General features: G+C 39.8%; 1 pseudogene; it reads left to right on the top strand.

Annotated features, from left to right (window-relative positions):
• Positions 1-2606, top strand: part of LOC138010917 (trichohyalin-like) — a 2999-nt pseudogene extending 393 nt beyond the window's left edge.
• Positions 2607-19630: the final 17024 nt, after the last annotated feature.

The following is a 19630-nucleotide window of genomic DNA, read 5'->3' as shown; positions in this document are numbered from 1 at the left end:
TCATCAAAGGGAAGAATTTCACGTGAAAAAAGAGCAGATGAAGTCCGTGCTAAGAAAATTGAAAGAAAAAGAGAAGAGGAAAGAGAGGAACAGAGAAAAGAACATAAAAGAAGGCAAACAAAAGAGCGAGTTCGCAAATTTCGGGAGAAAAGATACAATGATGCCAATGATACAAGACCAGAATGGGAAGGAGATTGTGCAACTCCATCAGCATTTCCGTCACGAATGTCTAAGAAAAGGGCTAGGGACAAGGTCACCCCCACGTTACCGAAATCACCCCGGAAAAAAGTAGAGGTAGTCCAAACTTTGGCAAACAGTCCGAGCACAAGAAGACTTTTAGAAAAACAAGCTTTTCTTCAGTCATCTGTGGACAAGCGGGATACAGAGGCCATGAAGAGTATAGTGACAGACTTAGCAGATGGGCTGGCAAAGGTTAAAGGAGCCAAATCAACCGACCAAAGAGCTGCATTGTGGCACGTTCTCTGGCATTTGGGGCCTCTGTTAAGAAAAATCGCCAACAAAGCAGAGTTTCAAAGCTGGTTGGAATAAAACGGCAGCAGGTGTCAAAGGGAATTTCTAAAAGAGAGAAAGTTTTAAAGGGAGACGAGGCTTGTTGGATCATGACAAAAAGGAAAGTCAGGATGGATGCAGTTAAAGACGAGGAAAAAAGGCTGATTTACGACTACTGGACTCATCAAACCAGCCGTCCAACAGGGTCTAAGAGAGACAAGGTGCGCCAGCGGGTGAGGAAAGGAGAATATGTGGAGCATGCAAAACACGTTCTTGAAAAGACCCAAACAGAGTGTTCCCAGGAATTTCAGCAACTTCATCCACAAATAAAAATTAAACAATGGAAATTTGAAGAAATGAAGCCATTTTTCGTGAAAGGGGCCCGTGACAGAGACAGACAGTCATGTCTATGCAGGAAGCATGTCGAATGTAAAATGTTATTTGATAGCTGTATGAAGTTTCGGAAGTCCCCAGAACGTAGTAACGAAGAACAAGTTCCTCATTTCAATTTTTTGAGTGAAGTTGTTGACTCAACTCTCTGTTAAAAAGAAGAAGTGGCTCCCCACCATCGTCTGGAGTGCATAATGCGAAAGTATGATGATTGTGGCATTAAGAAGGTAAAATTATCAAGGGATGAAGAATCAAGAGATGTTGTGGTGAAGTGGAAGAGATATGATTATGTGACTGTACAGGACAAGAATGGAGAAGAACGAAGAAAAATTGCACTGATAAACAAGGAAACACCAGTGAATGAAATGTTTAAGTACTTTTTGGAACTGCTCGATGAATACACCTACCATTCTTTCATGGCTAAGTGGCAAAAAGATGAATTTGACAACCTTTTATGCAGTCTCCCCCTAAATCATGTCATCTGCGTTCACGACTTTTCTGAAAACTATATATGCCGTTCACAAGATGAAATCCAGTCACAGTATTTCGACCCCAACAAAGTTTCCATTCATGTTACCATTCTCTACCGTCATGCAAATCTCCAAACCGATGGAAAGGAAAGTTCTGAGGAAGACCCCTCCATCATCAAGGAACACATTTTTGCCTTATCGGATGACAACACACAAGACTACCATTTTGTTCACCATGTACAAGACCTCATTCTACACTACCTCAGAGAAGAAAATCATTTAACTGTGGAGAAAATCCATGAATTCACTGATGGCTGTGCTGGACAATACAAGTCTAAGCACACCTTTGGCGACCTTTCTTGCTGTCTCGCCGATTTCGGGGGCCAGATCGACCGCCACTTTTTTGAAACATCTCATGCTAAGGGAGAGCAAGATGCGGCCGGTGCTAATGTAAAGCAGCGAGCCACTCTTGCTGTACTTCAGAGAAAGGTTACCATTGGTAATGCCAAAGATTTGTACAACTACTTGTCTGAGAATTTCCAGCTGCCCACATCAAGCTCTGGAGGAATTACCCCAAAGAAGCGTGTCTACATTTACATCCCAACAGATGGGGAAGGTTCAGTTCCAAGGAAAAGACAGGGGCGTTCCTTTCAAGCTATAAAAGGCATAAGAAAGATCCACTCGGTCCAAACAACGCCAACACAGTGCAAAGTTTTCACGAGACTCCGCAGCTGTGTATGCGATCAATGTAAACTGGGCAACAGTGAAGCCTGTGTAAACTCTGCATATGTCGACAAGTGGCAGGAGACAGAGATAACTCGCGATGGCCAGGTTGCTGTGACAAGGCAGAACCAAGATGCTGCTGATGCTGACCGGGTGAATGGCATAACTGATTTGGTGGAGGCAGGAAGCATTGTAGCGATTGCAGCGGCTGATGACGCATACTATGACTACTACCTTCTAAAAGTAACCAGTTCTGGAGCAGTGTCCTTAGAGCATGATACCATTGACGACTATGGTGCTGCTTATCAGAAGGGAACACTTGTTCTTAAAGGCAGCTTTTTCCTTAGAGACAACATTATAGACATGACTTATAAATTAGACAAAAAGAAGGCCATAGTGCATGCAAACACAGTACGAGCTATCTGTGGAGAGCTTGTGCTGATCAGAAGACAAAGAAAAGAATTGCACAAACTCTTGCCTGCTCAGCATGAGGAAATCATGTCTGTTTTTTAGTACTTGTAGTGTTATTTTATTTGTGCTGCAGTGTTTTAGTAACTTTTAAAATGTTTCAAGATGATTATTGTATAATTTGACACTTAAAATGACGTTATAAATCGAAAATGGAAAACGACCATACTCAAAGTGCATTATGGGTAATATATATAATTTGATTTTTTCTCAATATTTTTCACTAAAAAAAATTGAAATTATATCGTGAGCATTCCTGACAGTAAAAGAGACTATTTCACATCAAATAAACTTAAATTTTAAAATTTCCTTATTTTAGCCTATGTTACGCCTTTGTACCCCTGGATCTTGCCACTGGTCTTCATGAATTCACTGTTACTATAACTTTTAAAATATTAAGAGGCTCAAAATCCAAGAACTTTTATGTGTCTAATATTTTGCATCAATCTTAAATCACATAGCCAGACATTTCTTTATAAAATAAAATAATATTGGTCTCAGGGAGTTGTCAGTCCTCAAGGGAGGAAGGAATTAACAATTTCAAGAGATGTAAGGTAGGAGGTAATGCCATTATCTGGATCATCTCTTGATGCTAAGATAACATTTCTCAGATACTGCAACTGAACTGTACTCAAGGAAATGGGAGACTGTGGCACTGATACTCTATAATTTTCTTGTGCTGGAACAGGGCCATCATTATTGAAGGGTCAATAACATCTTGATGAAATGTTACGCTGCATAACTATACCCCTAACCCATAATTGTTGAGGGGAAAAGTTGGTTTCGGTGGTCACTGGGTGGTTGTTCCACTCACTGCAAAATTCATTAAGAGCTCTGTTAATCAAATCCAGATACACCACGTGAAGACAAAAGAGGTGTGCCTCATTGCATGGATTGAAGACATTATTGCTCTCTAGATTCAAAAAGATATTGAAAAAGCGTGAAAAAACAATTCTGTTCACATATCTCCAAAGTCTCTCTATTCTCTGATTGTGCACTGAACTGCCAGTGATAATACTGCCTCTATTCAACCCTCGTGTTTGCAGCATGTACCTTCCAACTTCATAATTCTCCATTCCAAGATCACATCGGACATGAGAGGGAAGATTGTATCTTGAGACAGCTTCATGAAAATAATTTAAAACAGTAGCAGGTCTGTTGTTTGTGGAGGCCTTTAGATACACAACAAGTCTGAAAAATCCCTCAACCCCTCCATGAATTACTATCCTATATGGTTGTATGAGTTTATGATTCCCATCAATATGCCTGAGCAATGAAAAAACGAACAAACAAAAGAGAGGATGGCACGTTAAGCAACCTTGCCCCACTCTTACCCTATGTCAAATTTGAGGTACATGTAAAAGAGTTGGGAATTTTCAAAAGCACCTGAAACGTAGTCTGTAACCAAGTCTTGTTTGTTTTTGACATTGTGACAGAAGGTCCTTGTTAGAAGGTTTGGAGCCTACTTGCTTAGAGAGCTATACAGTCACTGTCTGGGGTTTAAGGAACATATTTTCAGGCAACTGGCACAGTTACTGCTACTATAGCAACCTGCTTTTCATATGGAAGGGGTTACGTGGATCAATTTTTGATGGGGTGTGCTGCTGGCCACTAAAAATCCCTCCCCATTCTAGTGCATTCTGTGGCCAATTGTTTACCCCGTCTTACTCACTTTTGGGCAAAAGCAATTTTCATGATCCCAAGTACCGTATTTCCTTGAATGATAGCTGGGGGCAATTATTTCTTTTTTCGCGTCAATAGGAGGCAGTTATTTGAAAGAAGGCGATTTTTTGAGGGAGGCGAATAAAAGACAGCTAGTACTCATGGAAATACGGTATTCCTAAGTCATTTTTCTGTTTATGCATCTACAGTACATGTACCCTATAAATCCTTTGGTCATCATTTGGAACATATAGTAAAAAAGTCCACATTGTAACCCCTACTTGCCTGAATTTTTTACCCCCACATTTCTGTGCAAACCCCATTCTCCTTACTCTGTATAACTCCATTGCAAATGCAAGCCCATTATAGTCAGTCCAGTCATTAAATTGTGACCCCGTCCAGCAGCGAATCCCCATTAGCCTATTACTGGGAAGTACCCACCCCAGGCTCCTTCACTGTCCCTCATTATGCCAAATACTTAAACCTACAGCTCCTGCAGTCCAGCATTCCCACACTCACTGACAAGTGAAGTATTAAGTGGGTATACAACTGGTACTCCAGCAGTCCCATACTCCCCCAGTCAATGTCAAGTAAGTAGCGTGCTTATAGAACGAGCAATACTATTGCTCCCGCAGTACCGTAGTCAATCTCAGAATTTATTATGCAAATGGAATTAGTTCTAGTCGTGATATGTCTAAGACCAGAATTATACTACACCAGTTTTGGATGGGGCCGAGCAACAAGCTACAATGCAGGTCAAAAGTGTTGGGACACTTAGCGAGATACTACTGAAATAATCTCCCCCCACCCCCTCCCCCCCAAGCAATGTTGAGATTTGACACTACAACACAGATTTCAACAAAAATACTGTTTATCTGCATCTTCCAACATTGTTTGGGGGGGAGGGGGGTGGTACGCTCCAATTGTGACCCCAAAAAGCCAACTTTACTTGGAATACATGATTATTGGACAGGTGTCCCAACTACTTTTGACCTGCATTGTCTGAAAGTGAGTATTTGAAAGAGATCAGGTTTGTGGCCTATTGGTCGATGAAAAGCGGGGCTTCTTATGAGAACTCTTGTTTGGTAAGCAAGAAGAACATATTTGTGAACAATATACAAGGAATTTCAATTGCCGCACTTTTCGTATTGTCATATTAGAGTATGGATAAGGGAAAGGCGCAACAGGTGTATATCAGGAAAAAGATAGACAAATGAATACCATGCAGATCAGTGAGTCGGGGTAAAAAATAACAACTTGCATGTTCACACTGTTGTAACGCTTAAGAAACGATGAGCTTTATTTCACTTTCAAAGAGTTCAAAACGTGGTGTTTTGTTTATTAAATCGGATATGCCATCCGCTGCCCACAAGGTCTGTTGTTTACACAGAAATCGTGTTATACTGTGAGCGCGCGGCTCTGAAAGCTCTTTAGAGTGTTGTCCTCAATGAGAAAATGGAGGCTTCAGAAAGCCAGAGAGTTGTTTACATTATAACGTACAGTCGCGCAGACACTGAAAAGTTCCGTAGAGAGACGTTTGGCGAAGCGATAATAGAGGCATGGAATAGCTTTAACATTGAAATCTCTCACTGGGTGGTAAGCATGGAGGGTCATGCCACTACCGATGCCGATGGCGATCTCAACAAGTACCATTTTCACATGGCGGTAAAACTGAAGAAGAGAGGTAGATGGCTACAAGTAAAGAGATACTTGAGCCAAAAATTCCACATCGAAGTTCATTTCAGTGACCGCCACAATACATATTACAGCGCCTACAAGTATGTCACGAAATCAGACCTCGAAGCGGTTCATTCTGTGGGTCATCCAGACTTAACTACTTGTCCTCGAACGGAAAATGCAATCGCTTCTAACAAAAGAAAACGCAAGCTAGGCGGGGTATCGAAGCAAAGAAACATCAAAGATCCACAGCTAAGTGTTTTTGACGTTTGTAAACTAATTCAACAGAAGTCAATATCCACAAGGCTGGAGCTTGTATGTTTGGCGATGGTTCAAGAACGAGAAGGAAAACGCTGTCTGGCCGAGTTTATAGCAAACTGCGGGAATAAAGCGGTGGATGAAGCATTATCATTAGCGAAAGAATTTTCTCACGCTGAAGAGCAGTGTCTTCGCCTGAAGAAATCGCGAATACAGCTCTTACAAGAATCTAAAGATGTGCCATGCGTGGACGGTTGCGAAGGAAGGTGGTTTGTGGCGGCAAATGAGGTTCTCGACAACCAAGGAATAATCCCCTCGGTTTTCTGCAATGCAATTTATACAGCCCTGTCTAAAGGTCGAGGAAAATTCCGGAATATTTATTTGTATGGAACTGCCAATTCTGGAAAGACTTTTATGTTATCGCCATTGAAAATAATTTATAACACGTTCTGTAATCCAGCAACGGGCTCCTTCGCATGGGTTGGCGCGGAACAAGCAGAAGTCATTCTTTTGAATGACTTTCGGTGGAATCCAACAATAATCGCGTGGGCTGATCTTCTCCAGGCGCTAGAGGGCGATACAATCCATTTACCCGCACCAAAGAACTTTTGTTTAAGAGATATTGAACTAACGCGCGACACGCCTTTTTTTGCTACATCGGATGCCCCGATTGTTTTCATTAGAGCCGGTGCAATAGATCAGACAAACACAAAGATGATGGACATTAGATGGTCTTTTTTCCGGTTCTGGAAGCCCATTTCACAGAGTGAACAGCGAGAAATCGCGCCCTGTGGACATTGTTTTGCACGATTCATTCTAGAGAATTCTAGCAATGTTTACATTGCTGACTGACGGCGACATGATGCTCGCGACAATACTCAGTAACGTTTGCATTCATTTCGCATCAATGAAGAACAGTGTTTAAAAATAAACTATGGCCGGCTACTCTTGTTGAGTATATAAAAACAATTGTTGTATAATGCGCTCCAAAGGAACGTGTCTGAATAGAGTTTACAACATTACTCAGTAAATTGAATGTTTTATATAAAGAGCTAATTAATAGCTTTCTTTTCTTGTGCTTTTACTGAGTACTGAGTTGAAAATGCGCAATAACTCATATAATGAAAGAAATAGTTTCTTCAAACTAAAGAAAACATACATACTTTCTAAATTTGTGTTCATTTAATGTCAAATACGTTTTCAATTTGCATAAATCTCCACTATTTAAAGTGAGTATTGTAGTGAGTAATGTTCAGTTCTTTACGTCAACAAAATGCAAATGTCACGCATGTGATAATCTTCTCGTTGTCACGAGTTTTACAAAGTGACAATTACAATTTACACAAGCATTTTCCTCAGATAGCATGAAAATGAAGTTACACTTTACACGCTTTAGAAATTCACAGAATATACTGAAGTGTAAATAATAAAGCATGTTCAGTTTTCACAGTTCCGCATTGCGTGATTAATATTTGGTTCTACCGCCTTTAGAGGCAAGGATAGCTTCTATCCTTTAGTTCAAACTGGCAATTGTGTTATCTATAGTTTCAGTACAAATACAATCAAAAGCTCTTAAAACTCTAGCTTGAAATTCCTCAAACGACTCCCTTGTGATATTTCTAGATATTGCTTCAGATTCTAAATATCTCTTTACAAGATGAAATATGTTCTCGATAGGATTTAGGTCCGGTGAACGCGGAGGGATTTCATGAAATTCAGCCTCTATCTCTTCTAACGCATCCCTAGCTAACCTACTTGTTTGCGACGGGTCGTTATCCATAACAAATAAACGTCTTCCATCTGTTTTGGGACCAGCTTGCGCAAACGTAATGTTGAAATGTTCCCTTATGAAGTTTCGAAAAAAATCACCGGTCATTTTTTCGTACGGCACTTTTAGAATAACTCCTTTCCCGTATGCTATCGCCACCACAACATGCAATCTTCTCCCTCCGGCCAACTCTTTCGAACCCTTCGCGGTTACCTCAAGGCCTTCGTCTTTCCTACGCCATACCCTTGATCTGTTCGAGGCTGCGCCGCTCTGTGGATTATACTTATGCACGAAAGATACACCATCCAAATAAAACGAAACTTCGTTAGTCCAGAATTCAGAATTTCTTGCCACCTCCCGCTTCATTTTACGAGCAAATTTCACGCGCAACTTTTTATCGTTTTTAAGCAGAATCCCCTTTCTCCTAGCTGAAAAGTATGAGTACCCGAGCTCATTTAAATATCGAGAATATGTTCTTCTACTCGCTCTATCAAAATTAAGGCCACTCTCCTCCACTAACCCCTTGACTGTCACGTGGACATTCCTTTTCCGTAATTGTTTCATTGTACGGAGCAGTAATCTCAGATCCCGTTGGCTTAGTTGTCTTGGTCTCCCGGTTCTCGTGGAAGTTGAAGACTCTTTAACAGTTCCGGGAAGTTCTCCACTGCATATTCTCTGTACACTCGATTTTGAAATTCCACAATCTTGTGCGATTTGTCGATACGAATAGTGACTGTATTTGTTTAAATACCACGCTAATGCTCTCTTCGATGCTAGTATTTGTTTTCTGAAAACCATATTCCACTTCTTTTCACGCTAAAACATTGACAGAACTAACACTCCAAACGTTTTCCAATAAACAGCGCAGTTTTAAGTCATTTCGAATGCATATACATAACGTCACACTAGTCAAAATTTCACTAGAATGCCATCCGCGCGCATTCGTACACTCGTTTGGTCACGCCAAACATCGTTTATTACCGTCGCAAATTCCGTATTATAGTTATGCCAGAAACTTGGTATCCCTTGACCACATTAACAGCACTTTTTCCCAACTAGTCGTTTTCAGACAATGCAGGTCAAAAGTGTTGGGTCACTTAGCGAGATACTACTGAAATAATCTCCCCCCACCCCCTCCCCCCCAAGCAATGTTGAGATTTGACACTACAACACAGATTTCAACAAAAATACTGTTTATCTGCATCTTCCAACATTGTTTGGGGGGGAGGGGGGTGGTACGCTCCAATTGTGACCCCAAAAAGCCAACTTTACTTGGAATACATGATTATTGGACAGGTGTCCCAACTACTTTTGACCTGCATTGTAGGTTACAATGTAGCTCTGCAAGCCTCTTTTGTACTTACCACAATGAATTGGGAGAGGCAACATTGTAAACTCTTCGAATAATTCTCCAAGCATTCCTCAGTGCAGAAGTGACTGGATCCACCCTTCGTAAGGCATGCAGAACGCGAATTCCTTGAAAAACGAGGCCACGCTGTCAGAGGTATCCTTGTACCATCCTCAGACCTGCAGCTGGAGTAACTGGTAATGCCTGCCTTGTTAAATCAGATACACAGAGGATTCTGGCAAAGTCACTCCAGCGGAATCTGCTGTCTCTTTGCAAAGCTTCTAGTTGCCCTTGAGTTATCACAAGCCTAGGTCAGCCAGGTCTATTACAATGTTCGATTTGTCAAGGACGAATGTTACCAGGTGTATTAACCACAACACTATTGTCACAAAAATCGAGAGAACGTTGAAAATGTGAGCGAAGAAAAGCCACACGATTGCATAGGTATGAGAGGTCTGCGACAGTATCTTGTTGCGCAGGCACCGTAAGTCTCGCAAAATCTTGACGTTAAAGTTGCCAAGGTCCTTTCATACTTGGCAAGGTGCCGAACTAAAAATTCTATACTGTCATACGACGCTGAATTTAGCTGCCTTTCCGAGTCCTCTATTAGTCTAGCCAAGGAGAAATTTGGAAGCCAACGAAACGCCATTTTGGATCGAAGCCCTGCGTTGAAACATCCATTGACAACTTAAATGGTCAGCGGTTTCTCTTACTCGACTCGGGTTTTTTTTTTCACATCGTCTCAACTCAAATTTCAAAATTTCGAATTGTGTTTGTAGTCATGACAGTTCCTTGGTATTTTTTCGTTCGTGAACATATATTTTGCAAATCTCGACTCATGGTTTTTATTGCATTCCCTGTATTTTACAAGTTTCAACTTACGTCTTATGTTTTCCACATGTTTTTACCATCTGTATAATTATGTCTACAACAAAACACCATACGTTTGTCCGTGGAGCAAGCGCTCAACCGCCGCTCATACCTGCCTGTCGAGCCCTTTCTGGTCACTGCTATGCCCAACACAGCAACTCCAGCACCTCACAGACAAGGGGCAGGTACTCCTCTCGGCCTCCATCGCCCTCTGGACAGAAATTTGGAGGACAAAATTCTGTGTGGTGAGTACAGAGACTTTACTCTGTTGCTCCCTGATTTCTTAAGTCGGCCCCAGGTTCCTGAAATCCAGCTCCGCCTAGACGACTGGACCTCAGGTTCTGGTTCACAAACACAAGCCTATTATTCACAATTTTCATAAGTGGTTGAATGCTTATACTGCCTAGGTGCTGGTTATCGTTTCATCATATCCTCGAAGATCCCTTGAGTTGCTTAAGTACCAGCAGATCATAAGCAGGGCGGCTACCAAAATCAAGGGGATGCCCTTCCTTTCATAGGATGAAGAGTTTCACAGTAGAGCCGTTTACAACTTAACTATATGCTGGGATCAAGTTGACTTTGAACTATGGACCGTTACCACCTCTGGCCTTGCTAAGCCGCACTGTCTTGTTTGCTCCAGTCCCTACCACAGCCAGATCGACTGTCCTAGTGCAGACCCGCCAAGACAGCCAAAACGGACCTGTCTGCTTCTGATTTAACCGGACCTCTGGGTGCACTTCAAGTACTTGCCTGTTCCCACACGTCTACTGCTGCTGCCGGTCCGCTGCCCACTCCATCATCAACTGCCCTTACAGCATCTCAATGACCACTCAACGCAACCATTCCTCCACCAGTTCCGGCGAACACAGCAAGAGATGAAGTTCAGCTCCTTGCCAAGCAGGGTTCACCTGACATAACTACCCCCATTAACGTAGATGTTTAAGAGAGGGAACTTTCCGGGCACCCCAATTGCAATTTTGTTAATACTTTAATTAATTGTCTTCCATAAGGTACACATGTCGACTACACTGGTCCTAACAAACCCAGGGTATCCCGCAATCTGATTTCTTCCAATCAGCACCCCGACATTGTGGCATGGAATCTTTACAAGGAAATTAGTCTGGGGCGCGTCGCAGGACCCTTTATCTCCTCTGCCCTCCCCAATTTACAGTGTCATCCTTTAGGCATAATCCCCAAGAAACACTCCTCCGAATGGCGTATCATTTATCATCTGATGGGAAAAGTATTAACGACCACCTTCCCAAGGACCCCTACGCCCTCCAATAGGTCCGGGTAGATGATGTGATCCATATTCTGGGATGGGGTTTGTTTATGGCAAAGACTGATCTCAAATCGGCCTTTCATCTTATTCCCATTCACCCGGACAATTGCCACCTGCTAGGTATCTACTGGCAAAAACAGTATTATGTAGACCTCTACCTCTCTTTTGCGCTTTGTCCACCTTTCCTCTTTAACCTACTTTCCAATGCCTTGGAATGGGTTTTAAAACACAATTACGGGTTACAGCGTGTCCTTCATATCCTAAATGATTTTTTCATAGCTGAGCCCTCTCGCATCCAATGCCTGGCTAGCTTTAGCACATTCCTCTGTTTTTTCATGTCTGTCCATGCCCCTGGTGTCGCATCCAAAACTCTGGGTCCCTCCCAAGTTCTTGAGTTTATGGGTATTGAACTAGACACCACTCGCATGGCGGCGGGGCTTCCCACGGACAAACTCCAACGCACCTAGGACCTACCTCATTCCTTTACCACTCACCGCTCAGTGCGGCTGGTGGAGCTTCAATCCCTTATCGGTACCTTACAGTTTGCTTGTAAGGCGGTAGTACCGGGGAGAACGTTTTTACAGCATACGATTAACTTGACTCGGAGAGTACCCAGCCGTTTTCACCACATCCGGTTGAACAAAGAATTTTTCAAAGATCTCTCAATGTGGTAAGCCTTCCTCGCAGGGTGGAATGGGCGCTCTTTCTTCTTAGCCACCACCATTACCCCTTCTCCTGATCTACAACTGTACACCGACACCTCTGGCTCCGTTGGTTTTGGGGGCTATTTCAATGGACAATGGTTCCAGGGTAGGTGGCCCCCTCATATGCCGCTAAATAGGGTTCGCAGTATAAGCATCGAATGGTAGGAACTTTTCCCCATAGTGGTGGCATGCGCAATCTGGTTCCCTCACTTCTCACGGAAACGTATCCAATTTTGGTGCGATAGCGAATCTGTTGTGGCCATTATTAATTCGGGCCCTTCAAAGGCTTCGCGCATCATGGACCTTCTTAGGTTCCTTATTCTAATATCCACGAAACATAATTTCTTTATTCGAGCATGTCACGTCCCCGGGATTTCTAACGAAATTGCTGACTCCCTTTCACGCTTTCAGGAAGCCCGTTTCCGGTCAGCGGCTCCCAAGGCCGAGAAAACCCATTGGACCATCCTGCCTTCGCTCATGACTGTCTAAGGGATGAAGTCCAAACTTACGTGAGGTGGGGACTAGCATGGACCATGAACTGTACGTACTGCTCGGGAGAAAAACGCTTCCTGCAATTTTGCTTTATGAATCAACTTATATCAAACTCTCAGCTTCTGAGGGGACGCTTATTTATTTTGCCTTGTACCTCACTACAACAGTTACGCATAGTACTATAAAATTGTATCTCTCTGCAGTTCGTAATTGACACATTTCCTGTGGCCACACGATCCTGTTCAGCAAAAGGTGCTACGGGGCTTTCACTATGATATGGGCTGCTTCACCTTAGCCTTCTTTGCCTTCCTCTGTTGTAGCGACTTTACCTATAACGGGATCTCCCAGTTTCATCTGCCTGCCGACTGTGTATCATTTCATCCTAGTTAGGCTTGCCCGCAGCAAATGTCTGTTCTCCTTAAAGCTTCTAAAACAGACACTTATCGTCAGGGCTACACGCTGCTTAATGCGTGTTCCCCTTCACCAATTTGCGCAGTTACTGCTATGCATAATTATTTTTTGGCCGCCCGCCCACCCGCCCGCAACGGCCGCTTTTCTTCTTCCACTCAGGTTGTTTGCTTACTAGGTCCACCGTTTTTAACCTGGTCTCCCCTACAAGTCGCTTAAAGGGAACATTTTTCGCACTGGCGCCGCATCTACAGATGCTGCAGCAGGCTTGCCGGACTGGTTAATTAAGGTTTTAGGTCGCTGGTCATCGGATTGCTACCAGCTTTACATTCGCATGCCTTGCAACGTTTTGCTGTCAGCTGTGCTGCGTACGGCTTTCGTTTCGTTACCATAGTTACTGTTTAGTTTGCGCTTGGGCGGATTTGCAAGTATCAGTGGCAGTTAAGTCTCGCAGTGACTTCCCCAAGCATCGTTGCTTTTCATGCTATGCCATTTTCCACTCTCTATCTGCCTTTGTTCTTGTCTGATCCAGCACGGGCCAGCAAAGTTGGCTCCTAGTGCTGGGGAGATAAGGAGGCTTGAACTATTAGTGTATTGCCTACACTCTTTCCATTATAGCACGATGCTGGCCAGAGGTTTAGCTCGTAGTGCCGTGGAGAGTTAGGCTTGTATATCATTATTTGGCTTTTACCGGCCTACAACTTGTCCGATCCGGCGCGGCTCGCCTTGTGTGTGAGGGAGATAAGTTCAGGCTTTTAGTCACACTACGGAAGTTGTCTGTCCTGTTGATCGTGGAGCGGTTTCCCCCTCTTACGCCAACATTGTCTCTTGCGTTTTGTTATTGTAGTGTGTCTTAACTACAAACACCCGCGAGCACTGCGACATTAACGTTATTCATATACAATCATCAACTAGGATACATGAGCGGCAGTCATTGGGTTGCTACTTATGTAAAAAATGGTATTATCAATTATTTTGATTCGTTTGGTATGCCTCCCTTTCGAAAAATTGTAAACCATGCAAGAAATGAAAACCTAACATTATTACACCAAAACAATCAAGTACAAAATATCATGACAACCTGTGGTTATTTTTGTTTGTACTTTCTAAATGAAATGCATACAGGCAATTCATATTATGATCTGCTGGAATTATTTAGTATCCATGAAACAATTGATAATGAGAAATTTATTGAACAGTATTTTAAAAATATCTAAATTATATATATATAAATAAATGAAATCATCTTGTGTGAAACAAAAAAAAACAAACTAAATGCATTGAACCTTCAGGTTATAAAAAAGCTAAAAATGGGAGGCTAATGATTTATTACAATTGCTCTGAATGCGGTTTTAAAAAAACCCAATCAGTGAAAAACTAATTAGCCCGCACTCCGGGGCGGGCATCACTAATGATATTTGTAATACAGCTGCTAAATTATTATCAACCAAAGGTGTCCCTTACCTTGGTAAAAAAGCAGTCGAAATGGGACGTTATTATGGTTCAGAAGCATTGCACGACCCAAAATTGCAGAAAAAAGCCATTGACTATGCTTTGGATAAGCTTAATCCGATGATTCAAAATGTTGGATCACAAGCTTTGAATCAATTGTCGACCAAAATACGACCAAAAAAATATAAAACACAAATAGGTAAGATCTGGATGGAAGTGGTTTAGACATTCAAAAACATTTATCAAAGCTTGGAGAATTGCATTTAAGAACTCCACCTGGTAAAAAAAACAATTTTAGTCAAAGACCATGGTTTTAAACACCTGTCAAGTATACTATGCAATTAAAAAAATCACTAGGACTTGGGTTAAAAAAGACAAAAAACTTAAAGAGGCACTGAGTAACGATGATTGTGCTCAGTAGTTAGCCAAAGAATTACACAAACCAATCAAGCGAAAATTTAAAACCTGAAGAGTTATTGTAATTCAGATCCATCAAATATGTGCTGCAGACCTAGTTGAAATGCAACAAAGGCTACAAGTATCTTCATATGGTGATAGATGTTTTCAGTAAATATGGATGGATTGTATCATTGAAAAATAAACAAGGAGACTTAGAGAAGCGTTCAATAGCATCTTTAAAGATGGTAGAAAACCAGAGTATCTATGGAGTGATAAAGGAACAGAGTTCTGCAACAAACATGTAAAAGACCTCTCATCAGTAGTGGAAAGATGGAATCGCACAATTCAAAATTAAATGTGGAAGAAGTTTACTGTCCAAGGCAATACAGTCCAATAAAAATGAAACCTATTGAGACGTCAAAGAAAAAGAATGAAGGAGTTGTTTACTTCAATCTATATGGTGATATGGAAGCATCAAAACAGAAACCAAAATTTAAAATAGGCGATAAGGTTAGAATAAGCAAATATAAAAGAAAAACATTTGATAAAGGTTAAACACCAAATTGGACAGAAGAAATATTCACAGTTGATAAAATCCAATACACTAATCCTATTACTTACAAACTAAAGGACCTCTACGATGAGGAAATAAAAGGATCCTTTTACAGTACTGTGCAAAAGTAATGATAGCGAATTTCGTCGAATTTCGACGAAGTTCTACGAAATTCTACGTAAATCGGCGAAATTTCGAGGAGAACGAATTTTCTGCGAAATTTCACTGGCCTCTATTGTTTCACCATTAACGAAATTTCGTGCAGATGTGCGAAATTTCACTGGGCAAATTCGCTGAAGGTGGAAAAATTCGTTCGAAATTTCGTTAGTGGGAGCGAAATTTCAAACGAAATTTCCAACACTTCGTTTGTGTGAGCAAAATTTCGAACGAAAATCTCGTTTGGAGATCGAAATTTCGTTCACCATTTGTGGTCATTACACAAGAGTCACAAAATGCAGAATGCAAACGGAGGGGGAAAAAAAACAGTTCACTGATGGCAGTCCGTGTTGAAAGACATTGATAGTCATGCAGTCCTTTTCCCGCGATTTTAATAAAAAGGAATTATTGTAAAATAAGTGGGTGTCATTGCTGAGTATTAATTGTTTATTTTTCCTGCAGTTTGGTCTCGCATTTACAGATAACAAATTTCTATTAGTGAACCACACTTCAATTTGACAATTAATTAATTTCCAAAGCGTTCCGAGGACCTTGTGGGAAAAAATCATATCTCCCGTTATATTTAACACAAATTGTTCATTCAAACAGTAAAATGCTCTTTCTTTAGCCATATAATTGTTTATCAAAGTTTCTATGGCGCGCTGCTCACGTTCAGTTATTTTTTACTTCAAGGAAAAATTCTTTGTTTCGAACACTTCAACAAGTCACTTGCGAGATGTGTATTTCCAAAGCGTTCTGAAGACCTTGTGGAAAAAATGATATCTCCGGAGTGCCGCGAAATTTTATTTTTGACTTACAACCACCTCAAAAAATTGAACAACCACCTCAACAACATTATTATTTTAACTCGACGTTTCTCGTGGTTGATTGTGGTTGACAATAAGATTCTAGGGGGAGCTGGAGGTTTTATTCACGTGACGTATTGTCATCTCCCTTGTTTAAAGAGGCATTCGATTGTTTGTGAGTGGTTGTTGAATCTTTTGAGGTGGTTGCAGGTTGTTCCATGTTCTCATAACTACGAACTATTCGCAGTTAACGACAATTCGAACACTGCAAAATATGATGATACATGCGTATTTATGTTCAAGACCTACATCTGTAGGCCAAGATCAGGGCAGCCATCACACTACCAACGTCGAAACTTACTGTACCTCTCTCTGGCAAAACGAAATTTCGCACGCATTTTGAAAGAAGATTTGTCTCACCTTTCGAAATTTCGTACGCATTTTGAACAAAATTTTCGTCTCTCCTTTCGAAATTTCGCACACCTCCAGAGTGAAGATTTGGCGAAATTTCGTTACACTTTCCGAAATTTTGCCAAAGCAAAACGAAATTTCGCACTTCTCCTGAGCGAAAATTCGGTGAAATTTCGCTCAACCTACAGGAAATTTTGCATGTCTCCAAAGTGAAAGTTCAACGAAATTTTTATTAATATTTGTCACCTCACGATCACGTCGCTTGTTTGTTTCTTATATTTCGTGTTCATTTGATTGCTTTGAGTATAATTTTTTAGTCAATGTCAATTTGTGTTTTAAATTACGAAAATTCCATAGTCGATAATACACATCAAGACCTAAAATGGGTCGCAGCTTATAGCGGAGTATTATGCATTTACAATTCGCGTCAATCAAGTTGATTTTTTCCGTAAGAAGTTAAGGGTCTCAGCTTGTAGCCAAATAAGTAGGGTAACATATATCTTGTCTTAATTCCAGTATAAGCTTTCTTTTGCTCTTCTTTTGTTACATATTTTCTATTACCGAGTATTTTTTCTTTTATAATTAATGACAAGTAAAACCAATACAACCACAAATGTGCATATTTCAGCTAATTCCATCGTTGTTTAATATCAATATTGCAACTTTTCTACATCATATAAATCATATGTTGAAGTTTTTAGCAAATAGTTAACTAAATCATCGATATTATCAGCAATTTCTTCTAAATCATCTTTTTCATAATCAGTTAATTAAGTAAATTTTTTTTATATGATCAACGATTTATATTGTTATAGTAGAAAATATTTTACCACAACAATCGTAACTCTACATATTAAGCTGATTAATTTTTCAACTTATTTTTCATAAATCAGTTAAATCCTTAATTGGTATCAACTGTTGAAGTCATCACTATATATTTTCCATTTTGCCAAAGCTTGTTTCTTTTTATAATCTCTTGGAATGACTTTTTCAATTCTGAATATATCTTGTTTGGCTTTCAATAGCTCAGGTTCATACAGTACTGTGCAAAAGTAATGATAGCGAATTTCGTCGAATTTCATGCTTTGTTCTCAACGAAATTACAAAACAAAATCAACTTTAAAAGTATTATCTGAAAACACCTTGATAAAGCAAAATTTTTAGGTTTTACATGGAAAGACTTACTGCCTTTGAAAACAAGACAAAAAATTATTAATCATATAAAAAAATGTGATGTTGTTGGTAAAAATGCAATTCATCAATATAAAAAGAGATTAAATCTTTATAAATTTTACAAAAGGCATAAGCAAATTGAAAACACAGAACTCAAATAAAACAAGTTAATAAAGCTTTAAAAGGCTACACTACATCAGCAAAATAAGCATCAAAAACGATAAAGGTCCATTAATTCAATTACAAAAAACAAGAAAGGCTGTTGAATCAAATATTGGTGACATTCTAGCATCAATGCAAGGACCAAAATTTGTTGAAATATTGAAGGTTACATTTCAAAAAACCTGCTTCAAATAATGAACTAATCGTAAAAACAGCATATTTTAACAACAAACCGCAAACAATTATCAATCCAACACAAATACAAGTAGCTTTAGAGTTAACAAAACAACAAATATTAAATCTTGTACAACAATGGATTTAAGAAAGTTCTAACTGGACTGTTTTATCAGTTGACAATCATTACCTCATCATTGTTAAATATGAACCAATTAAAGAGTCATCGTATATTTAACTACCATATGAATTGCAACATAGTGCAAAAGGCTTGATTAACATGAAAACAATGATGATGAATGCTACAGATGGTGCCATATTCGTCATCTTAATACTCAAAATAAAGACCCACAGCAAACAAAAAAATGTGACAGAGCATTTATCCAAAATTTGGATTACACTGGAATTGAATTTCCTGTAAAAATAAAACATTTCAATGAATTCGAGAAACAAAAAATCAAAATCTAAATTAATGTATTTGGTTATAAAGAAAAACATCCATATCCTATCTACAAATCAAAAGAAAAGTATGAAGATCATATGAATTTATTATTAATTACAGAAAATGAAAATAAAACATTACGTACTTATCAAAGATTTCAATAACCTAACTATGTATTGTTTACAATGTTTTAATTCTGAAATCGTTTTAACTAATCACAAAGAAATATGCTTTTAAGTTAATGGTGCATGAGCAAGCAATTAAAATGCATGGAAAAGGTTCAACAGTAAAGTTCAATAATTCAGGGCTCAGAGAAAATTCACAGCGAGAAAGAAAATAATTTTGTCATTTATTAATTTATTTTAGCAAAAGTAGCAGCAAAGTGGCAACTGCTAACCCTTTTGCTTCGAAAGAGTGAAGGTGACAACAAGTCGCAAGTTTGCGACTTCTCCAGCCTGTAATAATAATAAGCCCTGTAATTTTCATAAACAACTACCTGTGCCGTTTGAGATATATGCTGATTTTGAAGCAATAACAGAAAAAGTTCAGGGTTGTAAACCAAATAATGACAAATCATACACTGAAGCTTATCAAAAGCATACCAACTGTGGTTACGGATATAAAATGATTTGCTGTTAAAATGTACAGAGGACCTAATGCTGTATACAAATTTATGGAAAAAATGCTTGAAGAGGTTAAATATTGTGAGAAGGTTAATAAGTACAAATTCGACAAGCTATTAAAAATCAAAAAAGAAGACGAGGAAAACTTCAAAAAGGCTGATGAATGCCACATTTGCAACAACAAATATATTGATAAAGACATTTTAGTAAGAGACCATTGTCATATCACTGGAAAATACCGAGGATCAT

The sequence above is a fragment of the Montipora foliosa genome, chromosome 7, assembly GCF_036669935.1.
Source record: "Montipora foliosa isolate CH-2021 chromosome 7, ASM3666993v2, whole genome shotgun sequence".
Lineage (NCBI taxonomy): Eukaryota > Metazoa > Cnidaria > Anthozoa > Scleractinia > Acroporidae > Montipora > Montipora foliosa.
This window is presented reverse-complemented; position numbering and strand designations above follow the sequence as displayed.